Source organism: Solea senegalensis, linkage group LG19 (genome assembly GCF_019176455.1).
Source record: "Solea senegalensis isolate Sse05_10M linkage group LG19, IFAPA_SoseM_1, whole genome shotgun sequence".
NCBI lineage: Eukaryota > Metazoa > Chordata > Actinopteri > Pleuronectiformes > Soleidae > Solea > Solea senegalensis.
Genome location: NC_058038.1, coordinates 18,767,237 through 18,792,589, shown reverse-complemented (window position 1 = coordinate 18,792,589; position 25,353 = coordinate 18,767,237). Strand labels below are relative to the sequence as shown.

At 42.1% G+C, this 25,353-nt stretch overlaps 1 long non-coding RNA gene across 2 annotated transcripts in view; it reads right to left on the bottom strand.

The window, feature by feature from the left end:
• Positions 1-2,168: 2,168 nt before the first annotated feature.
• The window catches only part of LOC122784750, a 23,460-nt gene continuing 275 nt past the window's right edge, over positions 2,169-25,353 (bottom strand). The window contains exons 1-3 of one of the 2 annotated variants that reach the window (XR_006362218.1): positions 24,593-25,353; positions 13,705-13,788; positions 2,169-2,205 (exon numbers count right to left, since the gene is read on the bottom strand). The exon at positions 24,593-25,353 is cut by the window's right edge and continues 275 nt beyond it. This is a non-coding gene — a long non-coding RNA (uncharacterized LOC122784750). Of the gene's footprint in view, positions 2,206-13,499; positions 13,789-24,592 lie in introns of those variants that run through there. The other variant, XR_006362217.1, reaches the window with a different exon arrangement.

Sequence of the window (25,353 nt, the reverse complement as noted above, 5' to 3'; positions counted from 1 at the left end):
CAGTGTCTGGCATCATGACCTCCTGGTGTCCTGCGAGGAGGATGGTGATGATGATGATGATCCTGCTCTAAACATCAGTCGGCCAATCAGGGACTCCGGTTTCACCCTGTCTGTCTCCCTCTCTCAGTTACAGGAGAGCACAATAGATCAGCCCCACCTGTCAATCAAACTCCTATGAGTTCACTCTTTTGTCCGGTGGCCAGAAGCAGAGTGCTTTACTGGCGACGCGTCACTTTTCTCTCTACATGTCCACACACACACAAAAACCCTCCTTTTTCCTAGTTTATATCACTGAGTTACACGATATACATACACGTTCTATTATATTTAAACTGAAGAAAAACACACCGTGATATCATAATTCAATAGAGCTATCCTGTAAATGTAATACAGGGCGACAAGGACACATTTCTACTCCAGGAGTGAAACAGCAGTAAGTTTGGTTCTTTCTTTTTTTTTTTGTTAAAGGAAAGAAAAGAAAGGACAAAGGTGGAAACGCAGCGAGTTCAGCGACGATATAGTGTGAGCACGCAGGGCCGGTCCCTCGGTGACTTTGCTGGACTTTGGTGCCCCTCACAACTCAAATTCACACGACTTCTAAAACTTAAATAATACATGTCAGGTAAAAACATCCTCTCTCTCGCCGCTGCTGTATCTTTTCCTCTCCTCCTCCTCCTCTGAGCTCGTGTTATAAGTGCAGTGCAGGACACACAGAAGGCGCAAAAAGTATTTGTGTCTCTGTGTATTTATTATCTCAGAAACAGATAGTGACGACTGCCAATAAAACGGACTTCCTTTTTGTTTTGCATCTGGCTGTGCCGATGACAAATGATGGTAATGACGCCCTTTCTATAACACCTTTTTTAGAGAGAATCTGCATGTGTTATTTAATACATTCCTAAATGAAAAGCTGAAAAACAAATAATATTTATTTGGTGCGCTACACAAACAAAATAATCTGTTCCTAGGTGACCACAGTTAGGGCCTATACCTTTAACTGGCCCTTTGAGCACACACACACACACACACACACACACACACGTACTTGAGTTCATGTGTGTCTTAATAATTCAGAAAAATCCAACATTCTCTGTTTATTCAGACTGTGATTCCATCAGATTTTAATCTTCTGAACAGCTGTTTCAACTCATTTTCCAGGCCTTGGGAAGACGCACACACACACACACACACACACACACACTGAGGACACTCAAAGATATAATACATTCCAAAGCCCTTACCCTTAACCGAACCTTAACCATCACAACTAATTGCCTGAGCCCAACCCTAAACCTAACCCTGACTTAAACCCAGTTCTAACCCTAACTCTAGTCTTAACCCTGAACCAGCCTTTTTGTTAAAAGTATGACAGGATGTGTTCCAATTTTCAATGCCCTCACTTCTTTAGGGTGGGTAGAGTTAATGCATCTAAGTATATTCATTACATTAATTTAATTTAATATAATTTAATTTAATTTATTAAGTGTTCATGCTCCTCCTCCTCTAAACACTGCTTTGGTATTTTTCACATAGAAAATGATGATAAGGCCTGATAACAACAGCTGCTGCTGCTGTTTTAAGACAAAAAGAAAAAAACGCTCATATAAGTATAAAAGTTGAGCACGTGCGACCTCGAAGCTGACGTGACCTTTGATCACGAGAGAAAGAAAAAAAAAACTTTATGAAATTTAAATTAAATTACTAAACAGTGGCTTTTTAAAATTCATATTTAAAATAAATGTGAATGTGAACATATTATTATTAATAAATGTGCTGCGGTCGCGCGCGCGCGTGTGCGTGTGTGTGTGTGTGTGTGTGCTGCTGCTGCGGGACGTTTGCAACTCTCCAAAAAAAAAAAATGGAATAAAAATACATAAGTGAGGTTTGGTCTGCGGAGATCATGTTTTCTATAACATGCTGGAAAAAAAATAAACATACAGTGGGAGAGAAAAAAACCATAAAAAGCAAAGTTTTCATGGAGGCATCAGGTGCAGAATCAAAGATTTTCCTCTTCCCCGCACAAGCAAAGACAATCCCAGCTGCACGAGAGCGGCCCCGCACGAGAAAGGAAGGAGAAGAAGAAGGAGAAGAAAAGAAGGGGGGGAAAATATACACATATATATATTTATATACACCTAAAGCCGAAAAAAATGACTAAATAGGACTTACCACTAAGGCATTGTTTAGAAGGTGAGTAGGGTAATACTTTAGTGTTGAGAGGGTGTAAAGAGGCGAGGAGAGCAGAGGGTCAGCGTCCAGGCGGGCAGAGGGGGCAGAGGGAAGGAATCAGTTAAAACAGTCTGTCACATGACAACATTACGAGCTGCATGAAGCAATGAACACACGTCAGTTTTTGTTATATGTATATATATATATATATATAAATAAATAAATGAAATGTCACATACACTGAAAAAAAGGGGGGGAAAGGAATTAAAACATGTGTTGGAGATTTGTGCTGCGTCATGGAACAGAGAGTTGGGGTTTTTGGGGAGGAAAGGCACGAACATTTGAACTACAAGTCAAATCAATGATATACATTGAGAATGATGGAATACAATAAGGATACAGAAGTTTAGTTACGTCACGTTTGCGTCACTGACTTTTCACCAGGGAATTGTTGTCTTTTAAATGAGCTTAGAGTGAGAGTCCTCCACTTCCACTAACAGCTATACAGCTATATATTACAGTTATATTATACACACACACACACACACACACACACTTCTCTCTCACACACACACGCGCACACACACACTGCCAGTGCTCCCTCTGTAAATTTGCTTCCATTACGCACCGTCACTTCTCTCCACGTGCGCCTTTAATCACAGTTAATAATTCATTCGTCGGTTTACAATTGTTGTCATAATCTGAGGTCCGAGCTGGATTATTTTTTTTTTTTTTCTGTTCAATTATTAACAGCAAGTAAATAAACAAAATGTGCCTCATTGTGTCTGCTGAGGTGGAATGCACTGTGTGTGTGCGTGCGTGCGTGTGTGTGTGTTCTCTGCACACACACACACACACACGAATAAAAAAAATCAAAAATAAAATGCACTAGTGTGTGTGTGGGGAACTCATCCCTTGCTGCAGTCAGCCTCAATTTCCTGCCTGATCAATAACACACACTGCAAGTTAAGAGTAATGTATAACACACACACACACACACACACACTGTATATGAGCATGTTGTAGTTAAAGTCATAAAATATGATCACAGAGTCGAAAACAGTATATATCCATATAACAAAGGCTCATTATGCATGCGTTATGTGTTGTTGTTGTTGTTTTCTGTGCAAAAATCATTTTAAAACAACAACTAACTGGGCTCATCTTGAATTACCTGACGTTTTATTGCCACATAATTATTGATATTGACTGATTTGAAACTTTTATTGTGGTCACGTCACCCAGACCCAGGGCGACATACTGTTTAAGGCCTTTCTCTCTGATCAATATGCATAATTTATCTCTAGGTTGTCATAGTTTCTTTAACAAAACAAACTGCTGTGATGTTTTTAAACGAGGAGCAGACTTGACTTGTGCCCAGCATGTAATAAGTGAAGAAGAGGGGGAAGAAGAAGAGTATAAGTCTCTGGTGCTGTCAGGGAGGCACATGACAGGGAGCAAAACTCTTTTTAATAAAACCACTGCAAAAATCAGGAACGAATTACACATCAAACGCGACCGGGGCAGTCGACTGTCAGACAAAGCCAGCGAGGGATAAACAAGTCTGCTTCCAGCAGCTGAACAACATGGGCAGGACTGTGCCACTGCTTGGCTTCAGCGTGGAGAGTGAAATACCTTCAGCGTCTCACAGAGCTGCAGGAACAGAAAAGGCAACACTGAACGTGGCTTTTTCCAACGGCACGACTCCACAGAGAGAGAAAAACCAATGACACAGTATTTAACACACTTGTTTGCGGCAGACATGGATTCATTGGCAAGTCGCGCTCAGCGGCCAGAAACTACAGGAAGTCTGATTAATCAGGCCAATATTTGCCACTTTTAAAATCATCAGCATCATTTATTATTACACAATGACACATTTATGTTCCCACACGCTCCATAAATGCACTTCAAAAGTTTACGTCACGCACTTCAATGTATTTAATATTCAGTGTAGACGTTACTTTTATTTTAAACATAGAAGTGCAGACCATAAGAGATGTTCTCTACATTTTTATGTTATATTTAATCGTATGGAGGGAAATACAGTATCGGACAGAAAATATCGGCATGGTGTATCGGTCATTGGCTGCACTGGTTTATAAAAATGGGCAAAGGTCAACTTGACTCGAAACAATCACAGCTGCACTGAACAGTCTGTGTGTGTGTGTGTGTGTGTGTGTGTGTGTGTGTGTGTGTGTGTGTGTGTGTTCCCTCTGTCACAGTCGTCACTGAGGTTACATTTGGACTAAAAATGCAACGATTCAGTTGAGGTTTTCGCTGCCAGTGACGCGGCGTCATTCAAGTGTGAATAAAGCAACGAAGATGACAAAAGAAACGATGAAAGAAAAAACACTATTATGATCCAGTGAAAAGTGACATGAGTGTTATTATCAGTGTCAGAAATATCTGATCAAATCAGCAGGTGTGAGAAACAAAGGGCGAATAAGAACAGGGTGTGCCACCTTTAACAGACACAGCCCTTTGTCATTTTAAATATTAAAAAAAGAAAGAAAGACTATGTCAGGTCAGGTCAAATAAACAGCTATTTATTTATTTTAAGTTTTTTGAATGCGGTAAAGGAATAAAAGAGGGAAACTCGAGGTCATCAAAGTCAGCTTTAAATAAAGAGTTCACGCAGACGGATCACACGAAACCACTGCTTTCACTTAACCTGTCTGTGCACGTGCACACGTGTTGCGTTCAAGAGCAGAAAAACTTCATAAAGTGTGTGAGCAGCAGGGGAGAAGGGGAAAAAAAAAAGACCAACAAGAGGATGCGCGCAGAAATGTCTGCACCGTTCCGCGTGCACGCACGCGCACACACACACACACACACACACACACACACACACTCCTCCAGTCCAGCTCCCTCTGCTTTCCTCCCTCCCCTCCCGCTGATGCCTCCCCTCCCTTCCATTTTACCAAAATATGAAATACATTTTACAAGCGCCATTTTCCATAACAGAAGGCAAAAAACGTGCGATGGAAACGCACGAGAAAGTTTCCCGAGCGGCGGAAACGCGCGCGCTCGGAGACGGCACGAGTGGAGCGGAGGTGAAAGTTCCAACACGGACCGAGTCACAGCAGCAACAGCAGCAGCAGCAGGAGAAGAGGAAGACAGACAGACAGACAGAGAGAAAGACACGGCACCACTACAACTACTACACACATCATGGAAAAGTGAAGACAGACAGAGAAAGAGAGACAGCGCAATATAAAACCCGGCGTCCACACACACACACACGCGCGCGCGCGCGCTCGCGCACTGGTCCACACACGCTATAAACCACAGAATGGAAGAGGAGAAGCGGGTTTACCTGTGTCAGGCAGTACGGAGAATACATGGCTGTGACTGTGTGTTCAGAGAGCAGATCTGCAGAGCTTATTTAAGTTGGATGGGAGCTCGGTGTGGTGCTGCATTGCACTCGCGCGCCGTCCTGTTTCTCTCACTCCATGCTGCTGCTGCAGCTTTACTGTAACCCCGCCTAGAAAGTGAAAGCTTGCACAAACTTTGAGGGAAAAAACTTTGTCTCCCTCCCCTCTCTCTCTCCTCTCTGTGAAGGACCTTTATCGCTCTCCTTCTCTGTGGCGAATATGCGTCCACGACGCCCTTTGATTTTTGGATGTTTCCCTCTCTCTTTTTTTTTCACGGTGCAGATTAGTGAACGTGTCACGGGATTCACTTTTTAAATGAGATCCGTTGTCTGGATTGTTTGCAGATCCTCCACAGCGCTGTTTGAACGCCTGTGTTGCGTTTACTGACCCGTGATCGCCACTGAGTACAATAGAATAGAATAGAATGCCACTAGACAATAATAAACATGAGAAATGAGGGGGGATAAGTACATAAATCAAAATAAAAACTGAAATATCCCGAATTGGCAAAAAAATGCAGGATTATTCCCAAATAAAAAATAAATACATAAATAAATAAGTGGCTGCAGCAGTTAATCGATTAGAAGTCATCTACTAAATCATTTATTTCCATGATTGGTTCGAATGTGTTTTTATTTGTTTTCCTGAGTTTAGTATCATTGCTAAAATTAGGACACACACACACACACACACACCTACATTTTCTGATATTTTATGGGCCAAACCATGTAATCAATTGGTCAAGAAAAACCACGTTATAGACACTTTACGTTCATCAGTTGCAGATAAGACATTTAGTTGCAGGGAAACACACAAATGCGTCATCAGAACAGATCTGGGAGGTAAAAAAGCTTCACATTTGCCCTGTGCGACAACAAAGTGACTGACAGAAAACCCCCTGCACGCAGGCCAGCGTCATGTCCGACATGAAAACTCACTTCCTGTCACGGCGTCAATAATGATTTCCGAGGCATTCGAGTCGACGCATTATCTCATCGTGGCAGCGGAGTGGAGTCTATTTATTTGCTGAACCATATTTGACCCAGTCTGGAAGCCACAACTGTAGTTTCAAAACCAGTGAAGTGAGTCCAAGCCAAACAGTTAGTGCAGCGCACTCACTATGAAGTCAAAAACTAGCAAACAGTGAGGACAGACGTATAATCACAGCCTCGGAGCAGTATCAAAATACTCAAACGTACCAAAGTGGGGTGTGTGTGTGTGTGTGTGTGTGTGAGGCAGGAGAAAGTCACACACACACACACACACACACAGGCAAACAGTAGTGAGTGATAAACATATCACATAAATGTCATAAAGCGAGGCGTCTCGGAGCTGCTCCTGAGTGTGGTACAGTGGGAATTTGGGCGGGAGTGAAGTCATTGTGAAGAAGGCAGGGCTGAAATGTTGGTGCCTGACATTAGAGAGCCACAGATTTATGAGGCCTACTGCTGATGCATTTCCACCGCGGAGAAAAGAGAAAGCTCCGGGCTCTGTGTGGTCAATTACTGCACATGGCCACATAACTGAGCCAGGGATGCAGGCGGAGGGGAGGAGGGGGAGAAAGTGTGCGGTCGCGAGAGTATGCGCGCCACAAAAAACTGTCCCCGCCGCCGCCGCACAAGTTAGACAACCAGCATTCCTTTCAGTCAAGATGTTTCCACGTGTAGTTGAGCTACAGTTGAAGCTCAACGACACCTTTTACTTTCCTTGTCGCATGTAGCGTGTATGACTCCACCACACTAGGTGGCGGTATGCCCCCTTTCAGCTCATGAGAATTAGGCTTTTACGTCACAGATGAAAACAAATGAAGTTGGTGTCTATTAAGTTGAAAATGTTTAAGTCTTTACGGTGACAGAGCAGAAATCTGGCCCCTACATAACTCCAAAAATGCACACTTTTGTCACTTCTTCTGAATACAGATTTGTTTTAAAGTTTACTTCCGGGTCAAAGACGAGGGCTGCAGTTGTGGAGCATGTGTAGTCTGCTAAAGGCCAGTCTGTGTGCAGCTGAGTGTACATTCAGCTCATTCATTCCTCTTCTACTACACAAACAACTATCCACTCTCACATCTAAGGTCAATTTAGAGTGTCCTATTTGCCTAATCCCCAAATCTACATGTTTTTGGACTGTGGAAACTGGAGAACCCGGAGAAAACCCACACACACACACACACACACACACGGGGAGAACATGCAGACTCCATGCAGAAAGGCCCTTGTTCTGACCGGATCGCAAACCCGGGTCTTCTTGCGTGCAATAGTAACCTGACTCCCAACCGCATTATCTAGGTGTGTAACATCAAGATCAGACGACACGTTAAAAGAACAATTCAAGCTTGATCAGGCAGACACAGGCGGTTATAACCCGTCGCTCCAGAAAATCGCTTTATACCGCGTGTGTCATCGCGGAATGATGACGCCACGACGTGCGCTTTGCTTGATCGGCGTTCAGCTTCACGCGTTGCCGACCTGTTCCTCCGCCCGGCAACTCACAACACACACACACAGCTGTGCACACCACTGTTTGTTTATAGTGTTATTTAGCCACACCCCATGGTCCGGCCCTTTATAATACTCTTATAGCGGCCATGTTTGTTGTCATGATTGGTCAGGTCGGGTACCACCGCTGTAGTCACGTTACATCATGGAAGTGTGATTGTTTAATGTGACACCGTCACCATGGTAACGGACCAAAAGATCCTCGAGTCTGACTTAAGTCCAGTTTTAGTCCGACTATCACAACAATCTTTATGTAAACATACTGACACGAGGACACACACACACACACACACACACATGAGACATGCATAATCATAACCATCACCACTGGTGCATTTTAAGGGAGTTTCCTTGTTTTCAGCTCACTTAGGCGCCCGAGCCATTAAACGCACCACAAATGCAGAAAGGTTACAGCGAGCGGTTAGACACAGAACAAAAACCCTCCCTCCTTTATGGAGTTGACTTGCATGCAACACACGCAGGCGCTCCTCTGCCGCGGCTCCTTAAACGAGCCACACATTTAGTGGTCTGTGTGAGTAAATCTCTCATTAACTAACACATGGTGGAGCCATATGCTACGGTCGGTTGGTCTGCTGCGGCTCTGCTTTTTCACACGCCAAAAATATACATGTTTACCGCTGTTTAGAGCAGCAGCAGCAGCAGCAGCAGCAGCAGCAGCAGCAGCACCTTTCAACGCAGCTCGATCAGAGAGGAGTCAGTTTATTCCCTGCCCCGACAAGGTCTGCGAAACAGGTTGTTCAGGGAGAGTAACCACAACATTTGCCTGAGACGAACACAGTATCATATCACGAGCAGTGATAACAGCACACCTGGCTTTCTGTTTAATGTTGAAGGAAATTGGACGCAACATTGAGAAGACAAGCAAAAGTGTGGTTGGGTTTCTTCTTTTTTTTGGCAGAGCAGATGTCAGTTGTAGAGACAGACAGACAGTTAATGTGCACTAAACTGTACCTGACGGCATATTTGAACCCTCTGACCTTTGGGATATTTAAATGCCATCGTGTTATGTGCAAAGAAAGAAAAATAAAAATATATACCACTTTGTATTTTGTCAGTTGCATTGTGTCCTGATATTTGTTAAGGTCGAGGCGTAGGGTGAAGTGTCGTCCCTTCCTAAGCAGAGGGTTTTAAGATTTTGCCCAGATTAACCAAATCCAAAGAAACTGACGTCACAACACGGCTCGAATCGACTCTACTCTACTTGTTTTTTTTGCTTTTCCATTAGTGATAGTACCTGGTAGCTAACAGACTGCTGGTCACTGATTGGTCAGCGAGTGGAAGAGTCTTGAAGTCAAGAATCAAACCGAACAATGCTATCAGTAACTGTATAAACTTGTAACCTCATACAGTTGTTGTGTATCTGCTGCTGGTCTCCCTCTCTCTCTCTTCTGTCTCTACCTCATCTCCCTCTTGTCCTTTCTCTCCCCCCATTTTCTGTCCCCCATTTTTCCTTTCACCCCAACCGGTCGAGGCAGATGACCGCACATCTCTGAGCCTGTTCCTGTTAAGAGGGAGTTTTTTCTCTCCACTGATGCCTAGTGTTTGCTCATTGTGTGAACTGTTGGGGTTCTCTGCTCTCCTTGATGTTGTCTATGTAAAGTGCCTTGAGATAATGATTATGATTTGGTGCTATACAAAATTGAATTGAATTGAATTGAATTGAATTGAATTGAATTGAATTGAATTGAATTGAATTGAATGCTGAACTGCAGATCAGTTAAAAAGACTTAAAAAACAAACAAAATATGAGTTAATTAAGTCTTAATTTAGCAATAAAATGTCAAACATCTGGAGTCAGGTGTATTTAGTGACAGCACTGCTGAAAGCCTGTCGCTCATGAGCCGAATCCCAAACCCTTTCAGCTGTATTTCTGTCTCAGGCACGAAATACTGAACAATTCTGTCAACAAATGTTTTTCATTTACTGATTCTAATCCTTCAGTTACACTGAAAACGATGGCTTTGAACGCCACTAGTCGAGCAGAGCCGAGTAAAGCCGAGTAAACCATAAAGCTAACATTGGTTAGCAATAGCATGCTGTGTAGCTATATGCTAATCACAACGAAACGAGTTTCTCTGGCAAAAACACGACGTGTCTGCTCGTGTGATGATGTATCACGTTCTTGAAGCCTGAAGTAACTCCTGTAAGAAGATAAAAAGTTATATATATATATATATAAAAGTATATATAATGATCATTTTCATGGATGAATCTGTTCGCCTGTGCAGGGGTCTCAGGACGGCCGTACGATACGACGACTACAGTGTCTGAATACTTGTTTTGTGTGAGGTCACTTTGGGGATTTTTGACCACAAAGTTCAAATCGGGTCGGCTCGAGTTGAGTTTATTTGAAGAAAGGCGTTCCTGAGATGGACGGGTGGAAGGATAGAAGGATGGACGCATGGACGGTTGGAAGAATGTCCCAAAAACATAACGTGTCCGGCGCCAGAGACTTAAACCGACTTGCCAGCAGTGAGAGTATTTCTGCCTTTTTCCAGCATAAATCTTGTTTCTCCTGACAGCCTTCTTCTGTTTTGTTTTAACACACCAATCCTCACATTTGGTTTAAAGTAAAAAAGAAAGAAGAAGAAGAAAAGAAAGCAGAAGCAGCAGTCGGTGACTTTTGGTTAACTTAGTCAGCTGTTACCTTTACTATTCCCACCCCCCCCCCCAGCCTGACCTCACATGTAACATGTAACAATCTGCTATCTTAGGTTGTTTTGTTTCGTTTTTCTAATCATTGAACCCAAGAAAGTGTAAAAAAAAGCAATGATATTTAACAGAGATTATAAAGGATTTCACTTTATGTCCAATTCTTTTTTTTTTTCAATGTCACTTTTACAGGAGGCATAAAAAAAAAAGTCCACCATGAACACTTAGCATTTGTTTGTTTTTAAGCATTTTGCATTTGCAGCGAGACACTGAGTGGAAATTTTTAACTTGCCTTCTCCGGCTGCCAAACTACTTAATGATGACACAGTTTCTACATGACCTCAATCCTACTTTGGCATCCGCACTGCAATTCCCATCAGTTGTTATATACGCGGATATTGATTTATCTTCATTAAGCAAATGTCTGCTTGGCTCATTTATTGATTTGTTGTCGGGTTTCTTGGGGTTTAACGAAATGACTTTGATTGCGCCGAGGTGTTTAACGGCGAAGATTATTAAAGGAACGGTCGAGGGAAGGCGGAAAATGACGTATTTATCACAGGATACTTTGACCTCTCGAGGTCCCTAAAACCCAAGGAATTGTCATATTCACACAGCAGATGCTTTAAGTGAAACGCTTTAGTTAAAATAAGTGTTAAAAGTGAAAGGATCGCTGTAACATGAATTCAACAACAAGAGCCCCGTGTGCTCGTGAGGTTGGGATGTTTGCTGGTGAATTAATGCTCCGCTCACCAAGCGCATGTACGTGGCCAAAAGATTGGCAGCAGTTCTGACATAAGCATTTTAAACTCTAAAACAACACATGAATATTAGTGTCTTGAAACAAAACAGAAGGCCACCAGGAAAAAAAAAAACAGATAAAAACCCAAACAAACAGAAATATTCTCTCTCTGCTGGCAGATTAGTTTTTCTGTCTCTGGCGCTGGACGCTTTATTTTCAGAAAATTCTTCCATCTGTCCATGTGTCCATCTTTTCATCTGAGGAAATGTCTTCAAATAAAGAAACGTTTATTTGGATTCAAAATTGACCTGACTCGAATTTAGAGGTCAAAGGTTACTAAGTCTGTTGCCTGTTAAGGTGGTTACATGGCTCCCCGGGGTTTGTTAGTATCAGGTGTTTGTGGGTAAATCTATGACGTCACTGGATATGTCAGTATTACTAAATCATATCACATTAACTTATGAAAATCCTCAGTAAATGAATAGAATAGAATAGAATAGAATAGAATAGAATAGAATATACTTTATTAATGCCTTGCAGGAAATTCTTTCGTCACAGTGCTCCAGTGTACAAAGGTAACGAATATTATAGCAGCAGTTTTTTTTAAAAAAATTTACAAAATTAAGAACTATAAGAATAAGTGAGAATAAACCTAAGAATAAAATTACAAAGTTAAAAGAATACGAATAAAATAAGAATAAATTTACAAACTTACAAACTTGCACCTACTTGCAATATACTAGTTATTTCAATATTTAGTCCATATCAAAATAACTTTTATCACACGGTCCTTGTTGTTATGTCGTCCTCCAGGACACAAATGTGGCAAGAAGTCAGTGACTATAACTAAACATTTTTGAACACTTCCTATAGACATTACATACACATAGCCTGAGAAATCATTATTCTGGGCCATAGCAATGAATTTGGATTTATAATTTTTATTTTGGATTTAAACAGAGAACTGTTATCTCGTGAGAAGTGCAGGTACTTAAAATAGTAAAAATCAGAAGTGTATTATACCGTGCATGGCCAAACATTTAAGCACTGATGTCACAGAATGGAAAAACTTAAACTGGCATCATTCTTTAAGCCGACGGAGTATAATTTCAATCTCCTTGTCTTTGATGTGCATTGTAACATTATTTTCTTCTGTGTGTCAGTTTCTTCTTTTTACTTCTGGGTCAAAGTCACGGTGCAGGAACTGCTGAACGTAAACAGTCTGCATCATTTTGTTGTGTTAGCCTGACTGACTGAGTGACACGGTCGTCTCATCCCACGACACTTTATCAAATCTATACGTCAATACACAATAGAGTAAGTAAATATGCCAGAATTAGCAGACGCTGCTAATTTAAGCCCGTAGTTCCTTGGCAATCTACGCATAATAAGTACAAATGGCGCCAACAGTCGTCCAATAGTGATCAGTGACTTGTACAGATGCAGGCACACGACAGCAGACCACCTGGTGAGAAGCTGGAGGTGGATGTTCTTGAACCCGTTGCCCCCGCAATCCAATACAGCTCCACCCCCGCCCCGACCGCCCCACACACACACACACACACACACCGTCTCCCTCCAAAACTCTCCTCTCTACCAGCCTCGCTGCTCAATTACAGCCATAATGGTTCATTTCTGCACCCCGAGACACACGATACACTGGAGCAACCCAGATTCTCAGCGAGACTTGGCCAAAGTCTTAACTCTGGGAGACAAAGGAGTGTGCAGCCTAGAACACTGGCTCCCACCTCATTAACAATCACATTTTCAGTCGTCCACCGATTCCCTCCTCTTCTCCTCCTCTTCTCCTCCTCTTCTCCCCATCACCACCTCCTGGTTTTTATTACTCTTATATATCACGGCGATAGCTGTAAATCCGTTGCGCTCGCTGGGTGGATTTCTCTCTCTCTCTTTCTTTTTTTAAACTATTGTTTTATTTCTTTCGTTTTGCACATTACTGTTACAATTTTCCCTCCCATGAGTCGAGGGCGCTTTGGTGAAGTTGCAAGGCCGCCAAACCCCTCCGATTCTTTTTTTTTCCTTAAATGTGCCTGTGGAAATAATGATTGTAATGGTTTGCAGCTGAGTAGAGGGAGCTGTGAATGACATTATGATTGTGGTACAATTACTGAGAGCATGAAAACAGACTGTCAGTCATAGTAATGAGTAATGACTCAAATAACACATTTAGGACCAACACATGAAGTAATTATAATAAAAAGAAATAAGAATAATTGATGCATACCCTGTATGAATCTGATACTACAAAGCATTCAGGCATCCCAGGGCCTCGGGAGGGTTCTTCATTCACGAGAAAGGTTTCGGTTGCCTGAAATGTAACACAACATGTCATTTAATCATCAGTCGACACTTAAAAAAAGGTTAAAGGGATTTCAAAACACAACAGTATTCGATGCTGCAAAGCTGAAAAGGCTGATTTTCGGAGATGAGAATCTTCCTGCACTTTTGCTTTTCATTTCATCTCATATTTTTCATTCACACACACACACACACACACTCACTTGTGTGTGTGCTGCCTGCCTGAGCCCCATATGCTGCACCGGCCCGAGGCCCGGCCCTGCCAGTCACCGCCATTTGAATGGGGAGCATTTGTGTGTTTCGCTGCCCTCCCACTACTGCAACACATTGGCATTTCCTCTCTTGACTACTTCACCTGCACGGTCACTTTTCTGTCAGCAAGTGTGCAGACACACACACACACACACACACACACACACACACACACACCACGCTATGTTGCTGCAGCTAAAGTATTTATTCCAAGTGTTTGTTTCTATTCACCGCGGGTCATTTGTATGCTGTGGGACGCACCAGCAGAGACTTGGACCCTGAATGAGCGTCCATTGCAGCTCTGCTGTCAATTGTGGCAGCCGGGCCAGACAACATGGATGGGAGGGAACCACAGACTGAGAAACTGGATCAAGGACGGCAGTTCTGCCTGACCAGCTAACCCCGCGGCTCATCGTTTGCTTGTTTTTTTGGAGCACAAAGCGGCAGAAATGAGCTCCTGCCAGGCTAAAGTGAAAATGTCTGTTTTAGAAAATCAACTAAACCTGTTAGACGAGGGTTAAAAATGACTGGATTCACGGGAATAAGCGACGAGTTCGCGAGGAGAAAGTTTCCCCCACAAAAGGGAGCAGCAGAGTTTTAGACGTGGAGTTGCTGGGCAGAGAAGAAGAGAGGAGAATAAATCCTATTTTCCAGAACTTTACGTTCTAATCTCTCAACATACCTTAAGCAGAAACAAACAAGGACCCAAAACAGGAACAAACATTGCTCGTCGCCAGCAGCAAAATGTAAAGTTATACCATGAAACTGGCATGTGACGTAAACAATCTTTAAGGAACATTTAAACAGACATTAGATTACTTAAGCATGTACATATGCACATAAATACACACATGCACAGGGGGACTATAGTTGAACAAATACATGCGCAGACACATGCGTAAACACACGGCACTATAATAAGTACCAGACTTGGGCTAACCAAGCTGTGGCTGGAGACACAGGCTATTCATATCCTCCAGAATGAGAGGTTACAGCTCGAGTCTTTTCCCCTGACACAGGAAGGGCATCTCCGAGTGTGAGTTCACTCAGCGTCTGTGGCCAGTGTGATTAACATAAGATTAACATTGGTTTTGTTTAGCACGTCGCTTCTCCCCGCTCACAATACACTTAGCACGGGGCCACAAGAAGAGTTCGCTCGGTTAAACAAAGTTAGAGCTCAAGTCACCCAAGTGACTAAGAAAACACTAGCCGTGGCATCCAACCTCTGGCCTGTCATCGTTAATATGTGGGGAAACGCTGGAGGAAAACCATTTGAAACCGTTTGGCCCACTAAATAGTGCCCTTGTCAAGCTCGCTGGGCTTTCTGATGAGATTCTTAACTGCGCGGTACACGTGAAGGATATATTTTTCTCTGTTGGTAAACGCCGAGTACGGCCTGTACGGTACTTCTGACGACTCGAAGTCATTTATTTAGGTTGGGAGATGATTTGTATCGTGCCGACCATGGACTTCAGGCTCAGTTTAACAATGTAAACAATGAGGTTTGGACGGCAGGATTGTGATATTAGTCTGATTAAGACTATGGTCTGTCGTGTAAACAACAGTTTTTGATTAGTGGACATCTAAAAACTATGTGTGTTATGTCTATATATCTATATATATATATATATATATATATATATATATATATATATACATATATATATATATATATACATATATATATATATATATATATATAAATACATATGTATATGTATATATATATATATAAATATATACATATATATATAAATACATATATATATATATATATATATATATATATATCTATATATATATATATATATATATATGCAGCGTGGGAACATATTTTGTCATTTTTTTTGCTTCCTGGTTTTGTGGAATATAAAATAAGGCTGATTTTGTTATGAGATTGGTGGTTAAAGCGCGGTGTTTATATTGATTATATTATTGTCAGACTAATGAAAGCACTCAAAGAGCGCACATCTCTGGCAGGGCTACTCCGTTTTTGTATCCAGATGAAAAATCCAATTATCTCTTCCTTGGGCCAAAAGCCACAACTTCATTTCATCAAATTTAATCAAAATTCCTTGTTTACTTTATGGGTTTTTGCTGCTCACAGACAGTCAGACAGACAGACAGACAGACAGACAGGCTACAGTGGCAAGGTAAATATCTATTGATATACAAAAAATGACATGAATATAATGAACTCTCCTACATTTTTTCAATTTGACAAATGTTTTTAGTAACTAATGAATACTAATATCTAATATCTATTAGATTTTACTTAAATAATCATAATTTCAAATTTCATTTGATCAAATTCCTCAGACTCAGCATTTAACTTTTACTTTTACTCCACTACATTTCCTCGTACTATCTTTGTTACTCGTTAAAATCAGAAGAAGAAGAGCTTTTCGAGTCTCGACCATTTAAATCACACACTGCCGTGGACTAACTCCTCCCTTTATTTATACATTTACCTCTGAAACATAAGTACAATGTTATATCAGAAAACTACTTTTGATACTTACACGTCATACACTTGTATGGTAAGATACTGAAAGTCTGGGTCAGTAAAAAGCAATAATATCTCTATTATCTAAAAAGTATCCGTCTTTGTCCGTATTTGAAATATGGTCTCAATTATATATACTGAATGTATGTATATACAGTATACTGTATATGTGTGTGTGGTTGCACGGCCTCATGTAATTCACACATTAAAAGCCATTTGATGTCAGCGGTTGTTGACTGTTGGTCGTCAGATGAAGCGGCGGCAGTTTCTCTACGAAAACAATGTTGAGCGGAGAAGGGACGACGCGTCGAACAATAGAGGAAAACGCCGTCATGGTCAAAGCCGAGTTTCCATCACAAAGCTCGGGTTACATCTTCACATGCATTCGACGGTATTGTGGCGACCGCGGGGCATCTATCAAATCACAGGAAAAGCCTTTGAAGCAACTAAATACTATTTTTATAATAGCCGTGGGTCAAATGTGGAAGGGGGTCGGTCGCACTGATGAACCCACACAGAATTATTCTCTGACTCTGCACTTTTACTCAATAATTATGGGATTTAACAGCATCGCTGTTCTGGTTTTCTGGCAACTGGTCTGTTCTGTACCGCCTGCGATGTGATTTCAGCTGCATGTGCTGAAAAAACAGCGCCAGAGGTTGGTGGAGATCATTGCCGCTAAAGAAGAAGGTGAACGTCAGACTTCAAATCTCCACTTTTCCTCCAGATCTGCTGCCGGTCGTAGACTTCAGGTCATTTTTGCACACACACACCAATGAGGCATCGTGGATTTGACCTCATTGGTGACTTGCTCAGGGGCATCCAGCCCTTGCTCCATCCCGGAATTCAACCAGCAACCTTCCAGCTAAGAGCCCAATTCCTCTCCTCTTGGCCTTTGTCTGCCTATATGAACTTTTTAAGTTCATGTTGAATTTGCACATTTTTTTTTAAAAACAAACTTTATCCATTGATAATTTCCACTCATAGCTGTGTGATACACTGTAACCTGCCTCTTGCCCACTGTCAGATGGGGATTAGCTCCTGTGCCGCCACATTGACCCTAAAAGGGATAAGTGGAAAAGATAATGGATGGATTTTGGCATTAGTATTGCTTTGCATTTCAATTACTAACGCCTCTAAAGCTGCTTTAGTCACTCAATGTATTTGTTGTTTTAAACCACGACATGAAAGCTTCACGTACTGGTTCAACGTGTCGGCGTCTCAAAGACTCGTAACAATATTTGGAGCCTGGGTGTTGTTCAACCGTGTGTAAACTCCCCTAAAATCACAACCTCCTAAGTAAACAAATGAAGATTTCGCTTCCTTCCGAAGGTCAATCGCTCCGGTGGCTGGAATGAACATCTGTCTCGAGTGATCCGATCACGTGCAGATTGGATTAAGTGGAGGGCTGAACATTTCCAATCCATCCTGAACGCATCGCTTTGGATCTGATCACAGGAACCACATTTGAACGTGGTGAGTGGAAGCATGTGGTCACATTTCAGAGCGTACATGGACGCAGTCTGTCCTCGGGACGGATTAGAGACCGCCTCCTCAGCTGACGCATGCAGGTTTCATTTACACAAATCGACACCCGTGCACTGATTTATCTGCAGTATTAACGCTGATTTCTTACATGTTACAGCCGTGCGAGTAGAGCTTTGATTTCCTCTGCGCGTCTCTCTCTCTCTCTCTATCTTCCTGTCACTCATGCAGACACACGCCCAGACACGTCGACGCGAAACCAGGCTTAAAATATAACTTTGTTCTGGCAAACAGTGTGTATTTGAATAAAGGGCAGGGAACAGGATGTACAGGATGCAGTTTAATGCCAGGTGTGAACAGTGCTATCCACATGTGACTGGATCACTGAATAATGTATTCAGAGTGGAAACATTCCTCTTAATTTCCTCATGTACCTCATGTAGACTTTATTTGGCACTTACGAAAGGACGCGTTGGAATTTAGTTTATTCTGGGTTTAAAATTGTGCAAACAACACACATGACCAGACGTGCATGTCAACATGACATTGTTTTTACTGCTTGCAATGCTGTTGGCATTTTCAAAAAAAACCAAGGAGGATGAGGACTATTTATATCCTGGTTGTGAATGTGATCATGTTTAGGCACAGTCAGTAACCTGCTGCTTAGGGCGAGGAAAAGATCATGGTTTGGCTGGATGTCAGTTCATTCATTCCTTCATCCATCGTCTACCACTTGATCCTCCACGCGCTGGCGCCCCATCCCAGCTGACATGGGGCGCATGGGTGGGGTACATCACAGAGTCACTTCACGTGTCCTCTGCATGATTTCAACACTGTTAAATCCATAAAAGGGTTCAAACGCACCAGCGTTGGGTCACGACCTGTTAGAGCACGCTCACTTTAGCGTGTGTACAGCAAATGAGTCGGGATGAAAACAGGTCTGTACCAAGTTTTATAAAGTAGGGGCCACTGCAAGCATTAATGGCACTGTCTATGCCGGGCATACAGAAGAAATGATAGCGTGTTATAATCCCACTCATGCTGATCAGGTTATCGCTAGGTTGTGTTTACGTTGACTTCCTGTGGTTCTGTCTAAAGCAGGGGTAGGGAACCTATGGCTCGCGAGCCAGATGTGGCTCTTTTGATGATTGCATCTGGCTCGCAGATTTCGGCTTTTCAGATAAAACATAAAATATTATCACTTGTTTTAATCCATCCATCGATTTTGGAAGTGGAGGAAACGCAAGTGAATGACATAAATGCAGCACCGTTCTATTCCCTGGCTTTGGATGAGTCAACAGACGTAAGTCATTTGTCGCAGTTCAGTGTGATTGCAAGATATGCTGCTGGTGACACACTGCGCGAAGAAAGTCTTGCTGTTCTGCCAATAAAAGGGTCCACAAGAACCAGAAGTCGCATTAATGGTGAGTATTATAACAACATTATTTAAAAGAATAAATTCAGAGGCTTATTATACTCACATTTAGTTAAATTCAGTCTTAAAATATATTATATGGCTCTCACTGAAATAAATTTGCAAATATTTTGCTTTCATGGCTCTCTGAGTCAAAAAGGTTCCCGACCCCTGGTCTAAAGCAACGTGCTGACCAAACACAGCAGAAATCACATTAGGTTACCATAGGAATGAATGAATGAATGAATGAATGAATGCAATTTGAAGCTATTTGAAATATCAAACACAAGCCCCACTGGTGAAAAACTCCTTCTTTGACCAGTGGGAATGGGCTATTGTTTGTACACACTGACACAATCCCGCGTGGAAAGCACCTGCATATTCTGGATAAACAATAATCCACGAAAGACTCGCGTCTCCTCACGATTGCTTCTGAAAAAACAAACAAACAAACTTCCACTCCTCATCGACACTTTCTCCAGCATCACAGACTTTTTTTTCTCTTCTGCGGAAAACACAACCTGACATCCAAACTTCAACCTCATTCAGCCTTAATTGTAACCTCATTCTTCACCTGGTAACAAGCTAACAAACCTGTGCAGATGTGGTAAGCACATCAAAGAGAGGGAGGGAGGGATGGGAGGGATGGGAGGGGGAACTTGTTTGTAGAAAGAAAGAGGAAAAAAAAAAAGGGAAAGAAAACGTGTGAGGGACTATGAATATGAAAGGGGGGGGAATTTACGTTGTGTGAGTCCAAGCCAGCGCCACCTCAGGGAGAAATGCTGGAAAAATGTGATATTTTACACCTGCATCTCAGGAGGTGAGGAATAAGAGACGGGGAGCGGGGGAGGCAGTAATTAGAGCAGCGTGTGTGTGTGTGTGTGTGTGTAGGATTTCTCCATGTTTCTGGGGGCTTGCCGTTGGTTCTTTTTTTTTCAGCATTCAATTTGGTACGACGCGGCGGATGCCAGATTATTAGAAATGCTAAAACCTGGTAACGAATGCTTGAAAAAAGAAAAAAAAAGTGTTGAAAATTTAAACAAATATGCTAATATTGTTGCAGTGATAAATAGCAGGCGAGCTCTGTTTAATGAATAATGCTATTGGCTCTAATTCCTCATTAAGACCCTAAAGATGAAGAGCGGGGAGAGGAAATACGTGTATTGTTGTCGCCCCGCTGTACCCCAAATGAAACTCAGAAGGCAGGAGATACCAACATCTTCCCAAATTAAGTCGATTCAAATTACTGCGTTACACAGCTGGTGCGCAGTCTGGGGCGTCCTGTGAAACCAATTAACGTCGAGGGTTAAGTCTTGATAAAGTAACGTAGGCAGAGTTAGGAATAAGATGGAAGAGTTAAGAGTGTTATGTGATCAGTCTGAGCTCCACGGGATAAAGTAGGTCCTCCTTCATGCAGCGAAAAAAAAAAAAAATCCCAAAGACAGAAATCTAATTGAAGAAATGTGTCGGTGTTATGTGAGGTGATTTGGAGTTTCCACAGCAAACTAAATCCAGTCTGATCTGCGGCTGGAATTATCCTCATACTTGCATGGAGAGGTCTGTTTTACTTCACGATACAGTCGCTTGTTTAAAGAAACCTCTGAAGCTGTACAGTGGGCGAGCGACGTGACCTCGCCCCGCGGTTTTTCTTCTGCGTTTTCATATGTAAACAAGTCGTTGTTGAGACGGCGGCCGCGAGCGCGAGCCCGGCTGACTTCACCTGCTCGTTGTACGATTTAAACGGTGGCGTGGAAATGTCAGTTCATCTGTCAGGCAAAACTATCAGACGTCACCGAGGGAGCGTTTTCGTGGACACTTCAGTCATACTAAGAACTTAAAATATTTAGCTGTATTTTGTAAATATGTTAAAAACCAAAGCAATTAAACTGGTTTACTCGCAATGTCTTTTGTTGTATTGTGTTCTTTTCTTGTAATTCAAGTTCAGCTTCAATATATATATATATATATATATATATTTATATATATATATATATATATACGTATATATGTATATATATATATATATATATAAACATGTTCAAAAACATAACAAGAAATTAACACAACTATAATTATTGCAATTTATATTATAATAGTAAAGCACAGGCTACTCTGAGGTGCTGGAATGGGCCCCCCTATAAAGGCTTTGGCCGGCCCTGGTCTCGCTCCTGTCTGTGTGCAGTCGTCTCTCTCAGCCAGCACGATGTTGCCGTTGCCTCCATCTGTCTCGACATAAAATGAATCGTACAATGCTGGAATGTCACCCGGCGACACGAGATCCAAACACTGCTGCAACGAGAAACACGAAGAGAGTCGCGTGGAGCTTCGTCCGCGTTGTGTGAACTCATCTGGTTTGAATGGAGCAGACGTGTGTTTATATTAAAAGTTACACACCATCTGACACAAGGCTTAATTGTGGGGATGGGAGATGAAAGGATTTAAGGATGTGTTTTAGAGCCTCCAATGCTTTGAATTATGAGAAAAGCAGGATCTGGGGTTTCTGGAATTTCACTCACATGAAGAAGTAGAAGTCAGGACATCTCAGTATCTGCTGCTTACGTTCTTCTCTGTCTCAGGAGTCACCCAAACTTCATGGAGGTGGAATACTGAACCACTGTTGTGCCTCTTTAAGTCTCTTTTTTTTTTTTGCATTTACAATTTCTTTGACTTTAAAAACAAAAAAATTAGAAAATTAGATTGATTTATTAAGTGCAACAAGGATTGCAGAGGCAGAATCTGTCACATGATTGTGGCTCTACAGTGGTGTGTGCACTCATTTCAGGGCGCAGGGGCTCATGTGAAAAAGGGCACCCCCCTCAAAATGATCTTATACTTACTTACATATTTATTAATTTGAATTCCCATACACGTATGCCAATGTTCAATAGCCCTTATCAACAAGTTTCTCTTTAACTAAATGGATGTGTAAAAATGCAATTTTAGGGCATTCTTACACAGTTAATTGATAACAAAGATAAAATGAAAAGAGAAATGAATAAAGAAAATTCTAAAATGGGCGCTTATTTGGTCAGAGGGCAAAAGGGCACATGCTTGAGCACCACCTGGGGTCTATCTTTTCCCATCAGTGCGGTTCCTCTGTCTGTCCCTGACGGCTTCTGTGCTAAAACAGCAGCTTCAAGAACCAATCGCCACCGACAAACACAATATTCTAATATTTATGTTGTCCCACGATAAATCAGAGTCTTCTTCTTCAAACGGGGGAACGTCTTACACACCACATGAGCTATCACGGCCCGCCTCAAGCCTTATTTATTTTTCCAGGCAAATGTCAAGGCCAGGACAAACATAATAGTATAATATTCTGTATACAGTGAGCGGATGACATCAGCGTTAGCAACAGCCAAGAGGGAGATCACACAAGACTGGAAAACCACTTGTCTGATCATCGTGTGGCAGCTGCTCAGAAACACACACACACACACACACACACACACCGTGGGATACAATTACCTATGTATACATAAATATACATATATATAAATACATATAGTGGCAAATGCATAGATATATATATATCTATTTATTATATATATATGCCTTTGCGTCTCATACAATCTACACGTGACACATATGGAGACTATGAAGGATTACTGCTGTCTCATACATCTGTTTTTGTGTCCTGGGTCACAGAAATTGACAACTTCCAGTGGCGCACACACATAAACAGCTAATAATCTCCACCGAAAACTGGTGTTTGTGTATTTGGTGAGATGGAACATCCGCCTGGGGGTGGAAGCTAACTCAACCCTGACACTGATTGACAGATGCCTCCAGAGCATTCTGACTAAACTCACATGGAACTGCAATGTTTGGCACAAATTCACCATATAGCCTTTCCTTAAATACATTTAAGGCGAGAGAAAGAGGTGAGCACGCCGCTCTAAGTAGGAGAATAACAAGTGGAGATAATCCCATGTGAGTCCTGTCCTGAATTCTGTATCATTTTTACTGATGAGCTTCTTGGGCAGCTGCCATGTCAGCAAGGATGTGCGTAAACAAATAATTATTCATACTAATAATCTCCCATATTCATGTGCAAATAAGTTCCCTTCCTGGAATCTAAGCAGCTACATTCAAGGTTGTATGTGGGAGGTTCGCCTAACTCTGTCTGACTTGACTCATTTGTTGCCAAAAAAAAAAGAAGAAGGAGAAAAAAGAATTTATCTGAGGGTCAAGGATGTGAGAGCTATATATCCTGATTCTGTACAGAGCAGAGCTTTTTGTGACTCATTTTGAGACCTACCAGCAAATACCATTCAAATGTGTGTTGTCACAAAGCTCACAGGAAATATTGGTTTCCCACTGAGGTTGAATGTGGATCAGATATATCCGATTTTCTAGGACACTTCTGAGCCAATTCAAAGCAATAAATAAATAAATAAATAAATAAATAAAATCTAATATTTTCAGATTACCCAAAAAGAATGTTGAGAGTGACCTCATTCCCAGAAAAATAAGGATGATTACAGATTAGTGTAATTCTTTGAGATGTTGCAGGATTTCCTTGAATAACACAAATACATCACCTGTGTAAGAACGGGATACGCTGGAGCTGCTGTGCGTAATTACGCACGAAAAAAGTTTGTTGCCCAAACTGTGTAACTAAAGGTCTCTAAAGGAAGTTGAAGTAATCCAGGTGAAAATCTCCATGCACCTTACACGCTGCAAGGCCTATGATCAGCGCGTGTGTGTATGTGTCTATAAATAGTCTACAGAAAGTTCCACATCAGAGAAAAGTGTAACGAGAGTAGGCAAGATCTCCATGTGGGTAAAACGACAGAAGGCAGTGGGCAAGCGGCGGTGACCTGAGAGGGCTGGACACTCATTTGGCCAATAGGATTACAAGAACCTTTGGCAATATTTTAAGTGATAATTATAATTAAATTGCTGCAGCAGTAACATTTAAATATGCATTTCAAATTTCAGCATTCTCCACGTTGAAAATGAACCTTAAGAACAACACAACTGTGACAAATTCTTTGGTGACGCCTAACAAACACACACACACACACACACACATGGACAACCTCAGCTCACTAAAGTTCTTTTCTATGTGCTTTTCTGCATTAAATCACAACAATGAATCTGAAGGCTGACTGCATAAATGAGAAAATTATTGGTTTACATAGCACGTACCATTGTGGTGTGGGGAAATGTGCCAACACTCTCAAAGACCCATTTCCACTCTGAAAAGTTCGGCTTCCAAAAAAAAAAAAAAAGTGTGTGGGAGAGAGAGAGAGAGAACGCTGCTCGGGTTCTTGTTCAGCTGGGCCTTATACCGGAAGCAAAACAGCACTAATACGCGGCCTGATGTCCGGTAAACATTTTATTTTGGAAATGTGGAGTCAGATCTTCTCGGAGGACGGAGCTGTGTAATCCAATTCTTCTGCTTCTTCATGCAAAGTGTTTATGTTCGGGTTCAACTTATGACGTCCCCGCCACGCGCTCTCTCTCTCACCCTCTCTCTCTCTCTTTCCACTCTGCCCCGGTGCTGTAAAGTCCACGGAGTGGCCGCGCGCTCTGCGCCACCGACACAGTCACCGTCTGATCCCGAGTGACAGAGCAGGAGTGAGGCTGCTGCTGTGCGCCGACAGTGAGTATATCCTGCGCTCGCACCAAATCAGCTGTTGCTCCTTCAGAGACGACGACGACGCCGCGCGCGTTCCTCCGTGTACATGCTTCTCCTGCTTCTCCTGCTGCTGCTGCTGCTGCTGCGCGTGGAAAAAAGTGTGGAGTTCCTCCTCGCTGCTTCCTCCACCACCTGCTCCTCAGTGTCCGCTCAAAGTCGCAGAGAAGAACGACGAGTGAACCAAAACACACCAGAGCGGCGCTGCAGCGCGCAGTTGGTGAGAGTGCACGCGGGGACTTTAGTGGGCAATGTCACGCCGGGGACTGTG